General features: G+C 35.2%; 1 protein-coding gene across 1 annotated transcript in view; it reads right to left on the bottom strand.

Moving 5' to 3' along the window:
• Window positions 1-17,559, bottom strand: part of LOC145681844 (regulator of G-protein signaling 7-like) — a 461,439-nt gene extending 443,880 nt beyond the window's left edge. The window contains exon 1 of the mRNA XM_081753452.1: window positions 17,067-17,559. The gene's annotated coding sequence lies outside the window, so the exon portion shown is untranslated. The remainder of the gene's footprint in view (window positions 1-17,066) is intronic.
• Window positions 17,560-17,852: the final 293 nt, after the last annotated feature.

The following is a 17,852-nucleotide window of genomic DNA, read 5'->3' as shown; positions in this document are numbered from 1 at the left end:
GAGGCCTCTGTAAGGGGTTACTAGGGAAAACGTGGTTTTCATAAATTAACATTCGGAATTGGCATGAGTGCTGATGTTTCAGTGCATCAAAAGGTGTGTTAAGGATCTGTCTACATTACGCAATTCCTGAAAACAATGAAAAACAAACTTTGAAATTATCATGATAAAACTTTTACTTACATGCACCCGGCAACACTGCTATTCATTGAATCAAAACGGCGGCACTTCCAGAATCTGCCGTAGAACTGACAATTCAGTTCGTGATGAATGGCAATGTTGTCGGGTACATGTAAGAAAAAGTTTTATCATGATAATTTCAAAGTTTCTTTTACATTGTTTTCAGGAATTGTATAATGTAGACAGGTCCTTAACACACCTTTTGATGCACTGAAACATCAGCCAATTCAGGATGTTAATTTATGAAAACTATGTTTTCCCTAGTAACCCCTTACAGAGGCCTCATCCGATTAGTTATCGGTGGAAATGAAAAATTCTTTTTTCCATTCCATAGTTTCCAAGCTACTCCAACTATACAAACTGAATATTGACAACAGAATCTATACGTATGAGTTATGAGTCAATTTACGTGACTTGTAAAAAAAATGATTTACACTTTCGGTTACAACTAGCAACATTGTGTCGTTCCTAGTGTACTTCAATCGTTGCTTCCTAGTTTAAAAATATATACATGAACAAGACTTCATTTTGGTATAATCATTATTTGTGTACCGCTTCCGGTTCAAAAGTTCTACTATCCCAAACTCCGGGTTGCATTATATATTGGACACCCTGTACATATTTCTAGGCATTAGCATCATTTATAGCATTAAGCCCGTCACATATGATAGGTGACGTTCCTCAGCAAGCACACTATCCGGGCAAGGGAGAAAGGAATTAGGAATTAAGGAAGCAGCCTGGGATCTGTGTTTTAAGTACCATCCCCGCATTTGCCTGGTGTGAATGAAGAAAATCCAGGGAAAACCTTACTCAGGGTGAAGAAAGCTGTTACAAATTTTCAATCGAATGCCCTCACCGAGATTCGAACCCGGGACCACTCGAACCAAAGGCGGTAGCATTAACGACTAAGCTAAGCGGGGCCATAATACAAGAAGTAATAAACATAATTATAATAAAATGTACGAGGAGTGACTGAAAAGTTCTGAGCCTAACAGAGAAACAATCAAGCTAAAATAGAAACATTAAATGCTTCACAATAGTACAACCTATATTACTAATATGTATAGTCTACAGCAAAAAACCTGCAACATGACATAAGTTTATTGTCAAACTACGCCTAACAGCCCAGGTAATCAACATGACATTTAAGCGGCACGAATAAGCCAGGAGAAACCTTGGCGTCCTCCCCTGCACACTTATTTTGGAGCGAAGAACTTCGTCGTTTCACAATAAACTTCCATGCTCATGTTGCAGGTTTTTTGCTGCTTACTGTACAAATATCACGGTTCTAAGGATTTTTTTAGTCTTTGACAGCCTCTTCAAGTGAGTCAGGTATCAGAATTTAGGAAAATGGAAACAACCAAGTACGGGAGTGTCAAAGTGTCTGCTGTTAAAAGGAATGCCAACATTCAATATTCACCAGGATATAGTAAATACTTTAGGTGAATCTGCCCCTTCATATGACAATACCAAACGCAAGAACCCAAGGATGGCAGGAAGAAGTGATGAATGTAGGGGGGAGGGTCCATGTAAAATCACACCTCCTTCTGGAGCCACGAAATTGTCCCTCCGGGATATTTCTCCGATCACGCTCAACCAGGATTACCAGTATTTTGGCAGTGTTTCTTTCAAGCCCCAGTTATTAAAGAAAATATTCTAAAATAATCATTGGCAGTGATGGACGACCATGCAGTGTTGAAGATGAACCGACGTTAAGGAAACTATCAATAGCAATCAACAAAGTAAACATTGTTGTCGTACTTCATATGATCACTCAAAATCGGCGACTGTCAATTCGTCAGAGACCAGATAGGTTGAGTATATCAAAAGGGAGAGCAGATCACATTCTGAAAAATCAAATGATTGTCTATTTTGGAGCAAAAATTGTCGTATATGTAATTGCCATTAGCATTGCCTTTAACAAAGATTTCTAAATTAGGGATATTATCAATTTGCTTTTATGGAGCTGGGAATGAAGAAAATTCAGTTTGGATTGGAAGGTATTTATGCAGTAAAATACACCTGTATAGATTATGTTTTTATCTTTGTCCTGAATTTGAATATTAGAAAGCATTACGATGAGAATTTGAGTCCGGTAAAAGCACTTGGTTTTTCAGCTAAGTAAAATCATGCAGCATATGATACCACTATTCAAGTGTTTGTTTGTGTGTGTGTGTGTATGTTTGAGTGTGTGTGTGTGAGAAAGTGTGTAAGCTTAAATCTCGCAAGAGACGAATATATTTCTAAAATTTACCCACGAGAAAGCAACCTGGTGCCATTTATTCTTGACATTCAGATTCAATTTGTTCCAACTCAGTACGGAAATTCCTTGTGTTAGACTCCTGGTGCGTACTGAATTTTCTGTTTTCAATGGTGATATGCATAACTTCCATCATATTCAAAACCTTCGCACTAAATGCATCCTGATGAATAAAGCCATGAATTATTGTAAAGTTCGAAAGTCAGTGTTTCTTGTGACATAATGTAAGAAAACACTTATTTCGATCGACAAATCTTAGGCGTTCATCAGTAACAATGGACACAGGTTTTAAAAGAGGACGACATATCTTATTGGTACTTAGCAACACGCGCGTCTGTCCGTCGCTATTACGAATTATTCCAGAATAGTCAGTCATTACATTGAGCCAGCTCCACTTAGTGACAAGTACCACAAAGATTGTTAGTCTCGCTTCTCAAAGTATCGTGTTTAATAACCACAAGTACAGACAGTCTGCTGAGAAAGAAGAATCAAAATCCATCCGTTTGTTTCTCCGTATTCATGTGTAAGTTTTCTCTTTAGATAATATAACTTCTCTCCCCAAAAGTTTCATCTTTTACCCGATACTCAGAGGGTAATTAAGCGATCGACTTTGATCAGCCATGTATTACAAGATAACGAATGTGCCAGTTTCACCTTTGCACATTCCCTTTATTGTGAAAAGTTCCTAAATCTTCCAGTGAAAACCAGAAAAAAATAAGAAAACTACTTTATGTTGCCCACCACAACTTACTTGGCCTGTGATTCAACTAGGAATCTTATGAGCCTGTGCCCCATCTGTTACTGTGAAAGTCGAAAATGTCGTGTTTACCGGAAATAAATGGCGATTACCAGTAATCCCCACTTTAGACTGGTGAATGCTAGAAATTCATTTTCTGTTACCAGTTTTCACCGGTGAATGTTGGTAATAGCAAAATCTTTAGTAGTGATTACCGTAAGTCACGCCTATGCCCATGTTTGTTGGAAATGAATGAATGACACTTTGACAAATCAACGGTGGTCATGGTGTCATTCGCCATTCCTGGTCCATATATACTGTTTATGTTCTTCTGCGGCTTGCTGTTGAGAATGTCTTAATTTGGCTTCTTAGAAAAATCATTTCCTATTGTACATTCTCCAAGATGCAGTATCATACGACCCTGTTCAAAACGCATTTCCTCCTGATTTCTGATATCAGGTATTTTTACTAGATGTGTTCAAGTTTGTGACGTTTGTCGCGTGACCTTAGTCCATTCCAGGGTTGTATTTCTAAGGTGACTTTCTCACCAGCCGTTAAAGCGACATTTCATTTGCACCAATCTAATATAGTCCTTCATTATCAACATACACAGGAATAACTTAACTGACTATTAATGATAATCAGCAATAGAGATCTTATGATCACTGTAACTCACCGGGGAAAGCTGGTAATAAAAATTCAATTTCCAACATTCACCAGTCCAGAGCGGTGATTTCTGGTAATCGCGGTTGGTTTCCAACAATCACAACATTTCAGATTCTCACAGTTACAGAATATATATTCATATTCTCGTATATTAAAAACTTTAGTTTTTTCTGTGTTGATTGAATATTTTTCATCATGCAATTTGCCCATTTCGATATAAATCACTTCACACTTTGGAAGTTTTATATATTACCCTGATAAAAACGTTATCAACATAAGTAGCATTCCATAACGGAATTTCATTGAGTATAAAAGGTACCGGTTACAGCACAAAACTTCATCGCTTCAATTTTTAAAACTAAATCATATTATGCTGCCGTTATTAATGAAACATATTCTTGTGACAGGGCGCAAAATTTACGGTTGCCAGATCGCCATTGGTGACTAGAAATTTAGAGTTGGTGACCAGTGTTTAGTAGCAGTAGTTTCTGCCTAAACTCATAGGGTGCGCAGTTTCTGTTTCGCACGAAAATAATGGTCACTGAGTGAGAGAAAACATGGAATGTGAAGCCTTAACAACGTTGTAATGTAATTCCTCCTCCTTTCCCAACCTTCAATTGAAAACTTCATTACGAATTATCCAATTCAAAATTGATTATCCTGAATCTAATTATCTGGTTTTGAAATCTTATGCCCTCATGTAATCTCTATATTTGTCAAGCCAAAGGCCGTGGGGGAAGGGGGCTCTCATAATTTGTACGTGAGAGATACTGGTGACCTTCATTTTTGGATTGGCGAGTGCGTTTAACTTCGAAATTTTGCACCCTGTTATAAGATATTTTCGGAAAATTTCACCCAAAGAAAACTCAGCCCCAAAAGTAAACTCCCCTGTAGAGTTTTCCATACGAAAATGACTTACCCGTATATTAGAGCTATTAATGAAATATTTATGTATAAAATGACAAAATGACAGAAGTCGTATTTCACAAACTTGTCAAAAAGACACACCCCAAAAGTAAACTACCCCTCATTGATATTCTCCTGTTACTTATACAACAATATAGGAAATTAATGACATGTTTATTTAGGAAATATGAACAAAATCGCCTGAATCGTTTTTGAGATAATCATCTGGGGAAAACTCACCCTCAAGAATAAACTACTCCTCATACATTCTTTCAGGACAAATCAGTTACGACATATTGTCATGTTATTAATGAAACGTGTATTTGTGAGTGAACAAAATAGCCTATGTTATTTCTGAGAAAATTGTCCGAAAAAACTCACCACCAAGAGTAAACTACCCCTTCTCCATTTTTCCAGAGAAATGATTTATACTACTGTATGAGGTTGTTATTGGAAAATGGATTTATGAAATGTAAACAAAATCGTTAGAGCAGTTTTTGAGAAAATCCAGATTTTGATTTTCGCCCCTCTGTAAACTATCCTTATTTTTAGGGGTAGGAAGAAAATTCGAGAAAAAGCTGGAAAATCACACAAAAACTTCATTTTAAAATTTGGTCTCGATACTTTGAACAGTATGATCTCTAAGCGATTGTAGATCAAAAGAAATGGATGAGAGGACGAGGAGAAGGGCAGACGTCGAAAAATCACTTTTTCGGTATGCATGGACTATGAAATCTGTTGAAATCTCGAATTCGTTTTTTTTTCACTATCACTATATGTTGTTTCGTCGTTCAAAAGTAACAAAATAAATTTTATTTAAAATATCAAAATGATAAATATAGTAGGAAAATTACTACCAATATATGAATAATATTTCACTGCATGTATATTATTTTTGAAATTTCCCTATTATGTTTCACTCTTGCAATATACAAAATGAGTATTGTGATCACAACTGAAAATCATAGTTTAAAGTCAAGCTTGCGGGAGTGGGAAGCCTGTGCATATGCATATCTTCTTTGTTACATATAGCAAAGTACGGAGGGAAAGTGAATAATTCTTGTCACTACACAGAAATGTATATTGTAAGATACTACAACATTGAGGGGATAATAACATCATCTGTGCTCTTAATGCGAAATTGATTACTACCCAAACTATAGTAACTTTGATTATTTTTAATGTTTGTAACATTGTGTCTAGTGGATTCACCGTTTACAGTAGATTTGAACAAGTAAATGGCGCATACTCTGAGTGAATCTCTCCCAATAGATTTTCTCAAGTGAATGATACACAATATAAAAGAATTTGCACTTAAGCAGAATTCTTGAATGCGCTCCATAAGTTACATTAAATGACACATTCGGCAATATCCGATTGAAAGAGCAACGAACGATATCCGTGAGGTTATTCAGTGGTTCTGAACAGACGTAGGTGTTTACATGTATTCTTTCTCCCGTTGTGGGATGAGCAAGTTGCCCACTTTAAAAGTCGGTATCTTATTATAAAACTTCGGTAAAGGAGGTGTATTTGGATTTTTATAAGTTTACAGCTGAGAGAGATTTCAAATGTCTCGTTTAACGTTACACTTGCTATACTGACTTCAAGATACACCATATTGAGGAAGTTCACGTCGTTAATGTAAGAAATTCAGCACGGAAATTTTTATGATAGATGAAGTAGGTTAAATACGGATGGGTACTGGTTATAATCCAAAATTACGTTCTCGAGAAAGGCCACTTTGCTCCTTTATCGACGAAAATCAATCCGTGATTGCGAGACTTGGCATTAATCTATTCGTTCAAAATTGTCTATGCCTCAAGAATCCTTGCAAAGAGAGATAATGGAAAGAACACATCCATTATAATGATGGACCATGGCCCATTTCCTTGTTGTGTGTACTAATGAAGAGAACACCAATAAAGAGTAGAATTTTACCGAGGCCTCCAGTACTGACACCGGACTATTGAATAAAGTTCATATTTCTCTTTTCATGTCAGAAGGCGCTCCAACACTGAAAGGTACTGAATCCTACTGTGTCACCACAGCCCGACAGAATCCAACCCATTTCTGGGAATTCTTGGAGGGGCTACAATACCAGCTTTGCCTACCTCAGATTCAACTGAGGTAGCATTTTCACTACCGAACCCAGTGCCTCGTGTACGCAGGTCACCCATTTAGGACAGAACGAACCTCTCCTCCCTCGGAAGGATGCTCTTCTCTGTGTTGCCTTACAAGGAAAAGTAATTCATCGACAGAGAAGATTTATTTATGGTCTCCAGGGCAAAGAAATCTTTGATCACGAGGCCGGACGTAAAGGTAACACTCATTTTGGAAGGAGTAAGTACCTCTGGACAATGTCTCTCATGGAGTACAATTTAGTAGTAACGGTTACGTTACTCATGTTTACCAGCAAACTTCTCATACTTTATTATGTGCTTGTGATTTCTAAATATTTTCTGACTGTGTAAACATAACCGTTAACGTGAAGTTTGTCTTTATGCGCAAATATCTACCCTCATATATGGAGGAAAAGTGTTTATCTTCTCGCAACTCTACCGTACTTTCTTTTATTTATTTACTTTTTTTGGATTTAACGTCCCACGATTATGCAATGAGACTAAGGAAGATAATGATGATGAGATGAGTGACAAAAGTGGGAAGAAACGGGATAGAACGTATGTTATTATACTAAGTATGAGGTCTATTACAGCATGATTTATATTTTAAATATATATTAACCTTACACAGGATTATTGGGTTATATCTTAGGTAGCAAACTGTCAACAGCAGAATAAAAACGATGATGTAGTTGTTAGCATTGATTTTCAGTATTATAATGAGCTCGACTACTATAGAAAACTTATTGGATTGAAACCCATCTTCATAGTTCTATGGTTAACAATAGGCTGATTCAGCCTAAATTAAAAGTTAAAGCTTGGAGTGTTTAGAGGTTTGGGAACTAAAGGTTATCGTGGGATTCAAATCACATGTTCTCCCCACTACGATCGATCCAGTGCAAGAGAACGCACGCGAACAATCAATGAAAAAGAAACTTTCTTGTGTTGGTAAGAAGCACTTTAAAAAATATGTAATTTCTTTTGCAGTAATCAAAATAGTCGCTTAGAATTTATCATTTGTAGTCAGTACTGATAGCAGGCCTGTAGCAAGGGGGTAGCCAGGAAGGCCAAGGATCCCATAAAACTTTCAGTTCTTTGTTGGTGTGGATATATAAATGTAAGATGCACTCAAGTTAGCCCCAGGAAAATAGTCTTACTGTTCTGGCTACGGGTCTGACTGATAGGCACAAATTCACAGTGACTAGAATGAAATACAGATGATCTAAACACAAGTAAACAATTTATAAAGGTAACTAAGAAAGTTCTGTCGCATTTTCACCCACCAACTTCGAATATTGATATGTCACCTAAGACGTACCTAGATCAAAAATAGTCCCCATCAGTATCGACGACCTTCAGCAAACGTTCTGAAAGGCCTGGATTCCATCGCGGTAGAACTTGGTGGGCCGTAAAGCGTACAAGTTATCAAGTGCATTTTGCACCTCTATTAGGGATCTGAACTGGTGTTCTGTAAAGTGATTGTCCAAGGAATGGAACAGGTGATAATCGGATGGTGAAATCTCCGGGAGTATGGCGGATGCAATAGTGTGTCCCATCCAAGGCGTAGAATGGTGTATCGGGTCATCCTAGCCACGTGGAGCTTAGTGTTGTCCTTAAAAGGAGGACACCTTTGCGATTCAGAAGTGCTGGCTCCAGAGTTTTGAGTTTTTGTTGCACAGGGCTCAACTACTGATAGTACACAGTTGCATTGATGCTCTGAGCAGCTGACAGCAGTTCCCGATGCACGATGCCGCGAGGAGTCCACCAAATACACAGGAGGACCCTCTTCTGGTGCAGTGCTAGTTTCGGCTGTTTTGAAACCATTTCATGGGATGCTAATCAATGATGTCGGCGCCACGGAGCTTCGTATACGACCCACTTCTCATCACATTTCAACATCCTGTCCAGAAATGGCTTCTTTCTCAGATGAGATAGCAAAGAAACACACATGTCTGCTCGCGTTGCCTTCTGGCCTGGAGTCAAATCATGTGGGACCCATCGACCCAACTTGTAGTGTTTCTCAAGTTGATGGAGATGTTGACGAATGGTTTCTTCACTCACACTGAATTGTAGTTCCAGTTCCTCACATGTCTGGCCACTGTTAGTTAGTCTGGCCTAAAGATCTTCATTTTGTACATGTGTTGGTCTTCCGGCACGTGGTGCGTCTTCGAGTGTTTCATCATCGTCCTTAAACTTGTTAAACCACGGCTGCACTATCCGCGTAGTCATGACACCCTCACCAAAGGAGTGGCATATCTTCCACCCCACTGCAGCGGCGCTTGACTCTAGTTTGAACTCCTATAGCATGCACGCCCTTATGACGCTCTGTGGAGGTTCCATTTTCACTCTGTCCTTACGCAAGTTCGCAGTGTAATTGAACTGCTACAACCAGGTAGTATGTTGGATATACTCATACCAACAACTGACCTTCGCCTTATCTCCATTCGCATTCAACTCACAGTGTGAGGGGCAATTGAACACAGACTCCAAAGAAAGCGACAGAACTTTCTTGGATACCTTTATATTTAACCTGTTTTCATTTATATAGAGAGATTTTGTTAATATGCAGTAATGCAGTGTAACACATTGAAACAAAATAATAATAAGCAAGACTAAGTTCACCCAAAAATGATGGCGCGCTTTGAGCAACAGTGAAGGTTACAGACTACAATAAGAAATTTCTTTAACCATATCATTTATCACTTACCATTCAAATATATTCAAGTGTACTATGCTATTTTTTTCAAAGTATGTATTGTTGCATGTATGTATGTACGAAATGGCATTATAAATTAGCCAGGACGTACGCAAGGAGTGCGTTCCGGGGGTAAGGATCTCATCAAAATAACGACTTTTCTGCAAATTTAGTGTAATTTTAGAGTTATTTTATAAATTTTATTATAATTGTATTAAATCTGGATTCCCACCTCCCGAAATAAATTCCTGCGTACAAACTTATAATTAAGTATCAGGCAATAGTAGGCATCAAGGCAAGCATGTATTTATTAAACTTGACGTCATCAATTAGCAGCTACGTGTCTTGATTACGGATCTTGTTACATTGTAGATCTCTGATGGGTTGGATATGTACCCTACCTTACAACTCACCTTCTTACTGCTAGATTTCGGCCCGAGATTGCAAGGACTGGCAATAACGTGCTACGTTCAAAATTGTCCACGTAATACTCAGAACCTTGCCGGAGAAAGGTAATAGGATACACCCACTGGTATAATGCTAAATTTTTGGTAGGATATGCTCGATCGTTTAAAAAATACAATGTGTAACCAGCACCATAATCACTCGTTCTTTTATGAATTTAAGGTGAACATACACTATATTATACTATAAAAATATTAGGTATTTTTACGCCGTATACACCCCATTAGATCCGTGGACACGCTCATTAGCGCGATGAACCAAAGTCCATCTTCCAGTCATACCTACTAATAAAGGGAATTACCCTAGCGAGTCTACTGATATTCCCAGTGTCAGCTTCAAAGCCTTAAGGCAAGCTCACATCTTCGTTTTGGTCCCAGGATACTTCTACATCCCGGCAAAATCGAAGCCATTTCTGGGAATCCGTAAAAGTTAGAGGGACTATAATTTCTGCCTATTTGTCTCAGATTTCGGCTGAGGTACCACTTGCTTTACGGGACCCAATGACTTGTCCAGACCACCCGTTTGGAAGAAGACGTACCCCTCTCTCCCGGCAGGACGTCCAGACATTACCCGCCAAAGATATAATTACCTCAAGTTAGCGGAACAGCCGTGTGCACCAACGAAGTTACTGTTGAACGACGTTAAACGTTGTCTTGATCAAATAGTGGATGAACTGGGTTTAACCTTGATGGGCTAATTTTCGGGATTTAACTTCGTTGATCTTGGCTAGTCTACGGTACTGAATCAAATAAACTGAACTTATATTTTCAATGATACAACAAAATTCTTTGAACTACGTTCAAGTTAAAAAGTTCAATTCTGAACTCGTTTATATAAATTCTCATTTGAAGTTCGTTGAATGCACACGGCTATCAGAGGATTATTTCATGACAATCTATGGAATCTGACTAGCGACTGAAACGCTAGCAGCCGAGAGAAAGGATAGAAAATAGTATTTACTATGTCAGGATGTAAAACATTCGTTCTGCAACAAATGCTATTTCATCGCAGAGTGGTACTAGGGATTTATTAGCTAAAACAGCAACTACAAACTGCAATATTAAAAAGAAATCTAACATTTGTATCATTACCAGCTTCAGAAAAAGAATATTTCATGATACATTTTATATAAGCTTAGCAATCTGCAAAAATACCTTGACATCGCTTCGTAACTATCAATTTTCCATATGTGAGCACATGTGTAAATACTACTGTAACTGTCAAGGTCATAAAAATACATTTATTAATTCATTTAATCTCAATTTGTAACTAAAAGTGGTGTACGTTTCAAATTGTAATAATTCTACCATTTTATTAATTAAAAGACAGAGAGAGGGACGGAGTAAGAATCGTAAAGGGTAGTCTTAAAGTGTATAAATCTTCATTATGGTATCATGATTTATTGTTAATTCTTTCATGTATGATTAAATTAAAAGTTGAAAATATTCGTTCTATTTAATGATTTTACATATGGTAATATCCATTGTGCATACATGGATTAGTAAATATGCTGAAAAATTCAAATAATCTAAAATATTATTTAAAGCATTTCTAGTAGCTCTGTACAGCCTTTAGTTTCCACTTTTTTAAATTACATGTACACAAGGAATTCGGAAATTCTGTCATATCACAATTTATCGACTAGGATGGATAAGCCAATTCGCTGTTACGTAATAAATCAACAACTACTAGCAAGTCTGAACATGTCTGTGGCTCTTGTGTTTTTGACATGCATTGCAGTACCAATGTCATACGTAATATATTGTTTTCTATATAAAAGAACCTTTAAGTATAGCCTGTATATTTTTCATATTTTTATATCTTATATCCGAGTAAATACTGTTGTTCACGCGCATATACATAGGCTATATATAATAATAATAATACATATGTGTTTCTTACGATGTTATACATCGGTAATTTACAAATTCACAAAATCCAAGTTACATAAAGGTTTATGGAATTCATCACTTACGTAAATTGATCACTGTTTCGAAGTGCAACTTATTTCGATTCAGCACTTTTAAAAAAATAAAAGTCCTTGTATTTTATGTATGTTGTGTTATATTAGGAATGGACTAGGCTCCAAGTACTTAGAAAAGAAGATTTAGTTACTTATTTCTAAATGTAGCTTTCAAGAATCATTTGCGGAATTTTTTCGAAAATAAAAAAAAAAGAGTTTCCCTCGTGGCTCCAGCCTTCGCTGGAGACTATAACGCAAAGGCTTTTGTTACAAGACCTGATTTACTTCCCGGAAGTTGCACCTGTAGTTCGGATCTCGCGTTAAGTTGGAGGTCTTATATAGCCTCTATGCTGAAAGGGACGCTAAAAATCGGAATAAATCAATCAATCGAAAATAAGAATGGAAAAGCTAAGACAATTCTTACTATTTCATCATTCAACTTATCTTAAGCCAAAAACCTTAACTAATACTTAGATTCAAGCATACAAAGTTTTAGTAGTATGTCACGTTCATTAGTTAATTGGTTAATTAGAGTTTAAAATACCTGTCAACAATGAATTTAAACAAGATATAGACCCACGCTTTAACGTGGAGTTAATACCTAACTTTCATCAGGAATCGAATACAGGTCTCCAACATCAAAATTGTTGCATTCCTAATAACACTGTGACAACGTTTTGACAATGCAAGATTCCATTATTGATTGTTTTCTCAGTTCATAACACTAAGTAATTTGACGATTAGTATTTCTAAGAATGAATAGAAGTAACACCAGTAACCCTTGCTTCTAGCAAGTCATTTGTTTTGGAGAATGATGACTTGTTGGCTTGGTAGTAGCTTACGTTTTCTCTACTTATCCGCATAATAAAAGGATCCTCAGAACTGACAAAATTCCAGGGAGCTCTTATATTCGACTGGTACTCATATTCGAAGAGTATTTTGCTATGTTTGCAAGAAGTTCAATCCAATGGAATGACAAATTGAAGGAAAACTTCAATCAACTGTAACACTTTTTTTAAGTTATTGAACGTCGATTAAATATTCTATTTATTAGGTTTAGTTCAGTGTGTTGCAAGAATTCAGGGTACCTGAAAACTGCGCATATAAGAATTAAGAATACTTAAACTGTCAAATAACTTAAAAGATTAAGTTAGTGAACATTTCTAATAACCTTACAAAGTCTTTAGTTTCCATATTTTTAGAATTACATATGTAGAGAAAAAGTCGCTGTCCCATCGCAATTTAGTGAGTAGGGTGGATAGTGCAAATTAAAAGTGTTAATATTATAAATAAAACGTTAGACATATTTGAACTGTTGCTAGCCAGAGAGTGTCATTGAAACGAAGAAAACGAAAGTCTGAAGTTCATTTCGGTATGTTCATATATTCTGCTTTAAATGCTAACCTCCTATATTGGCTGGAAATATTTTCAGAATATTACATTTCTGCACGTAGTTGACAATTAGAATATAAAATTAAATAGCTCAATACCAGAAAACATAATAAATAAATAACTCTATGGCCTATGGAACCAGGAGATTCAATAACGCATTCAGAAAAGTACTTCATTAACTTTTGTCCTTAGCCCGCTGTATTCAGTTTTTGCTTTGTATTCCAATTTCTGCGAGGTCCATCTTAATACCGTATTGTTCTCCCATGTGCGCTATGTCTTCCTAATGGATTTTTAAGGTTGAGTTTCCAGAAAAAAATTGAAACCATTCATATTTTCTTCCATTTTGACTACATCACCTTCCCATCTGAATCTCCTAGATTTGATGACCCTAGTAATATTACGTAATCGGTGTAAATTATGCAAACCCTCGTTATGAAGTTTCTGACATTCCCCTTCGTGTCCCCTTTGGGTCCGAATATTTACCTCTGGATTTTATTCTCAAATAATTTCAGTCTGCATTGTTCCCTCAAAGTAAGCCACCATATTTCGTAACCATACAACACAACAGGCATAATTATCGTTGCATATATTTTAAGCTTCAAATTCTTCGACAGAATTCGCGAAGATAAAAGTATTTAGATTGAATAATAATAGGAATTCCCTGATTTGATTCGATATTTAGTTTTTACGTGGATATAGTTTTGGTCTGTTGATGATGATTCCAGGTATATGAAAGTGTCTACTTTGTCGAAAGTATAACTTCATATTTTGACGTATCTACAGTTTGCAGTATTACGATACGAAGATAATGAAAATATAATAGCAGCATCTCAATTTCTATCTCAAATGTAGATCCAACATTCCTGCTCTATACTAATTCACATAAATTTAAAAAAAAAATTCGCTTAAGTTTTATATACAGTATATGTGGTGCCGGGCGCGCGTGCTCAATATTAATAAATCACGTATTTTAATTATATTTTGTTTCAACACAGGGACTTCATACGCGTTTTTTTTTTTTTTTTTTTTTTTTTTTTTTTTTTTTTTTTTTTTTACAAATATCTCCAAATGAATACACTAACATATTTCTTTAATTGGAATAGCAAATGATGTTTATCTTTTATATGTAAATTATTTTGGGAGAACACCAAGAAGGTGAAGGTATTAAGTACACTTGCGTATTTCCGGAAGATTATATACGTCTTTGACTCATATATTACACAGAGAAAACATGTACAGAAATTGAATAATATTTGTTTCTAAATATTTGTAGCTACTATCTGAAGAACAATGTCTCACGATTGTAAACCAAAGAATTTTCAACCACAAATGAAATTATTATTATTTTTTAGTTTACCGTCTAACGGATATGCCGTTTAGGCTAAAGGAGACGAATTTTTAGTGAAAATAAATTATTGTGAAATTAAATATTTGTGTTCTCCTATCGGCAATCGAACCGGAGACCATGTCTACGAAAGACATATTCGCCAGCTACTTTTAATTTTATTTATTTGCCATTAGACCAGCGGGGAGGACTAATTTCCAGCAGCAGAATGAAAGAAGTTTATCATCGGCATGAAATGCTAGAGGAGATAGATAGATTTTCGACTAAAATACTTTCTGAAGCAAAATGGGTTTATTGTAACTATACATTGGACTTCTATAGATTATTGCACAAAATATTAGTTATTTTCTCTGTTTTTTAGTTAGGTATACGAAAACTTCCCTTAGTGTCGATATTAACAGATGATGATAATTATGAGCAAAAACTGAAAGAACATCATTGCATCAGCAACTTTATTGGTCCTGTTGTCCTTATTATCAATAACAGATCAAATTTCAATAACAACAAAATCCGTCAAAATTGATTATATATAATAATAAAAGAATATTATAACCTGAGCTTTCTTCCTCATAAGACCATTTGTCAAATATTTTAATATTCTATTGCAGAAAATTTTCCCATATCTAATTTTAAAAAAGCTAAAAAATAATAGATAGCTTATATTTGGTTAGAAAAACATGGAAAATCTCATTTTTATCTTTAATAAAATCAATTGAGTTCAAAAAATAATTCGTTTCATTTCAAGTAGATAATCTTCTGAACATGATTTTTTTTCTGGTGACTAATTTACATTTTGAAAACCGGATAAATTTCTAAATATTATAAAAAGAAAAATAAGAAACGGAAGCAATAGATTGGAAAAATAAATTCTACATAAAATATTTTTTAAAAAATCAACATATAAAATTTTTTCTGTGTGATTCAATTCTGAAAATATATATGTTAACCATGAAACTATGTTACGTGTTACATGTTTAGCAAAAAATGTCATTGTATATTTTGTTATTGTGATCTCAGCTATGAGGAAAATGTAGTAGATAAAATTGATAATTCACTAATTGTATCCCAGTAAAATAAAGACAAACTTAATGCTGAATTTACTATAGTTGTATTCCTAGGTAAAAAGAAAAATTTGTATTGTATAATACAAATTCTTGCTTTAATTTTAAACTATAAGCCAAATTATCTATTGTGTTTGAAGCGAAGTTACATTAATATAAAATCAAACTATTATCGCTACAACTAAGGGAAGAAACTTATCTAATGTCATAATTGTTGTATCCAAGAATTAGTATGTTAGCCAAGGCTCTTTCCCTTAGTTTCTAGCGAAAAAAGTTTATTTTTTACAGACGGGACTTCCCTAAAGAGCCGCTACTATTGTGTAAATATTTTAACAACTTAATATGAAGAAATGAAGACTGCAAGTAATACAGTTATTTTAAAAAAGGTAGAATATGAAGAAATGAAAACTGCAAAGAGGTTGATATTGAATCAAGAAAATTACTTGTAGATCTGTGATCCGTGTACGTTTCAATACACCATCAAAACCATAGCATTTATTACATGCAATCAATTTTTTTCTATTGTATTTGACAAAACGTGAAATTTAAACACGTTAAAAGATTTATGTTTGCGCATGAAGATACTGTACAAACATAAAAGTAATTAGGGATATTTTTCTTCTGATATTCAAGGCCGATATGAAAAAGACCGTAAAGTTTTAACGGTAAAATATGTAATTTCTAATTTCCTAAATCAACATTTTCATGTATTTAAGATATTTATCTGTTGCTTAAATATTTCAGACACACTTAAAACAACATGTGAAATAAAGAAACTGTTCTTTTTACAATATACTAAAATTGCAAATTGTTCTTATCAATATTCTTTAAATAGGTGTGGTCATGTGAGAAATTAAAGACATTTACACATTATGTGGACACATATCTACAAGAATAATGTCTGTAGAGATGTAAAGGAAGCCATATAAAAGGTGAAAAAGGAATGGTGTTTTTTGCCTTCGTACGACACAATTCATACTGTTTGTGTACACGCCCACATTGATATGCGCGTTGCATAACGACAGGATACCACTCTCATAAAAGACTTGAAAAGATCTATATTGTTATTCACTTTTGTGTCACATTTTCTTTCTCTGGTATTCATATTATTTTAAGACAAACTCGTAACTGTCAATATTATATTGTAGTTGATATTAAACAAATAAGATTTTAAAGACAACACTTTAATCTCACAGCGTAAACGAAAGCTACACTGAGATATCACAACAGTAACGATTCAATTTACTATAATTACTAGAAAGAAGCAATTAGGTACTTACCACAAGATACCAGCAAAGTCATCCGAGGCCTTTGCCGTTCACACCATACAACAGTAAAGTCTAGGCTAGCTAATAGACTCCTAGACAAATGCTATTCAACAAAGATAAGTCAGACCGTCTTCACAAAAAAAAAAAAAAAACTTCGTTACACAAACATGAATTCTTTGACACAAAGTAGGTTTAACTTGTGATCAACCGCTTAACGTTTTTAGTTGGATAAACTTTTTTTGTTTCTTTTGGATAAAATAAAGAACTAATCACATTTAAGTAATACGAAATTCGTACTTCACACGAATTATTTTCTTACATATATTTCTGTTTCATGAAGTAAACAATGTTTTGTTCTATTTTTGAGATTACTCCTTCCTTTTAAAACTGTTTCTTTCCTTTTTATTTTTTGTAAAAAAAAATCTGTTGCTGTTACCTTAACTATCAAAGATATGGGCAAGGTGTTGCTATCGCTTCTGCACAGTAAAATGCCTGAACGCGGAATGGCCTCGTCCGCTCCTTTCCGATTTCTCACATCACAGTGTATGTGCAACATTGGAGTCTCAGCTCCGGTCACGAACGAATCGGAACATGGGACGAAACGGTGAAGCGGAATGTTCTTATCATACTAGAATCAAAGTGGAATGGGAAAAAAAGGAAGGAGAGAGGAAAGCATAAGAAAAATTGGTATCACCATTCTGTGTTTGGAAGATATATTTGTTATGATTAAAATATTGTTTTGTGTTTTAAATATTATTGCACTATTTTACACACTTATAAGCAATACTAAAATTTTGA

Source organism: Thermobia domestica, chromosome 3, assembly GCF_964235325.1.
Source record: "Thermobia domestica chromosome 3, izTheDome1.hap1.1, whole genome shotgun sequence".
Lineage (NCBI taxonomy): Eukaryota > Metazoa > Arthropoda > Insecta > Zygentoma > Lepismatidae > Thermobia > Thermobia domestica.
Note: the sequence above shows the minus strand (reverse complement) of the source record. Positions and strands in the feature narration are given on the sequence as shown.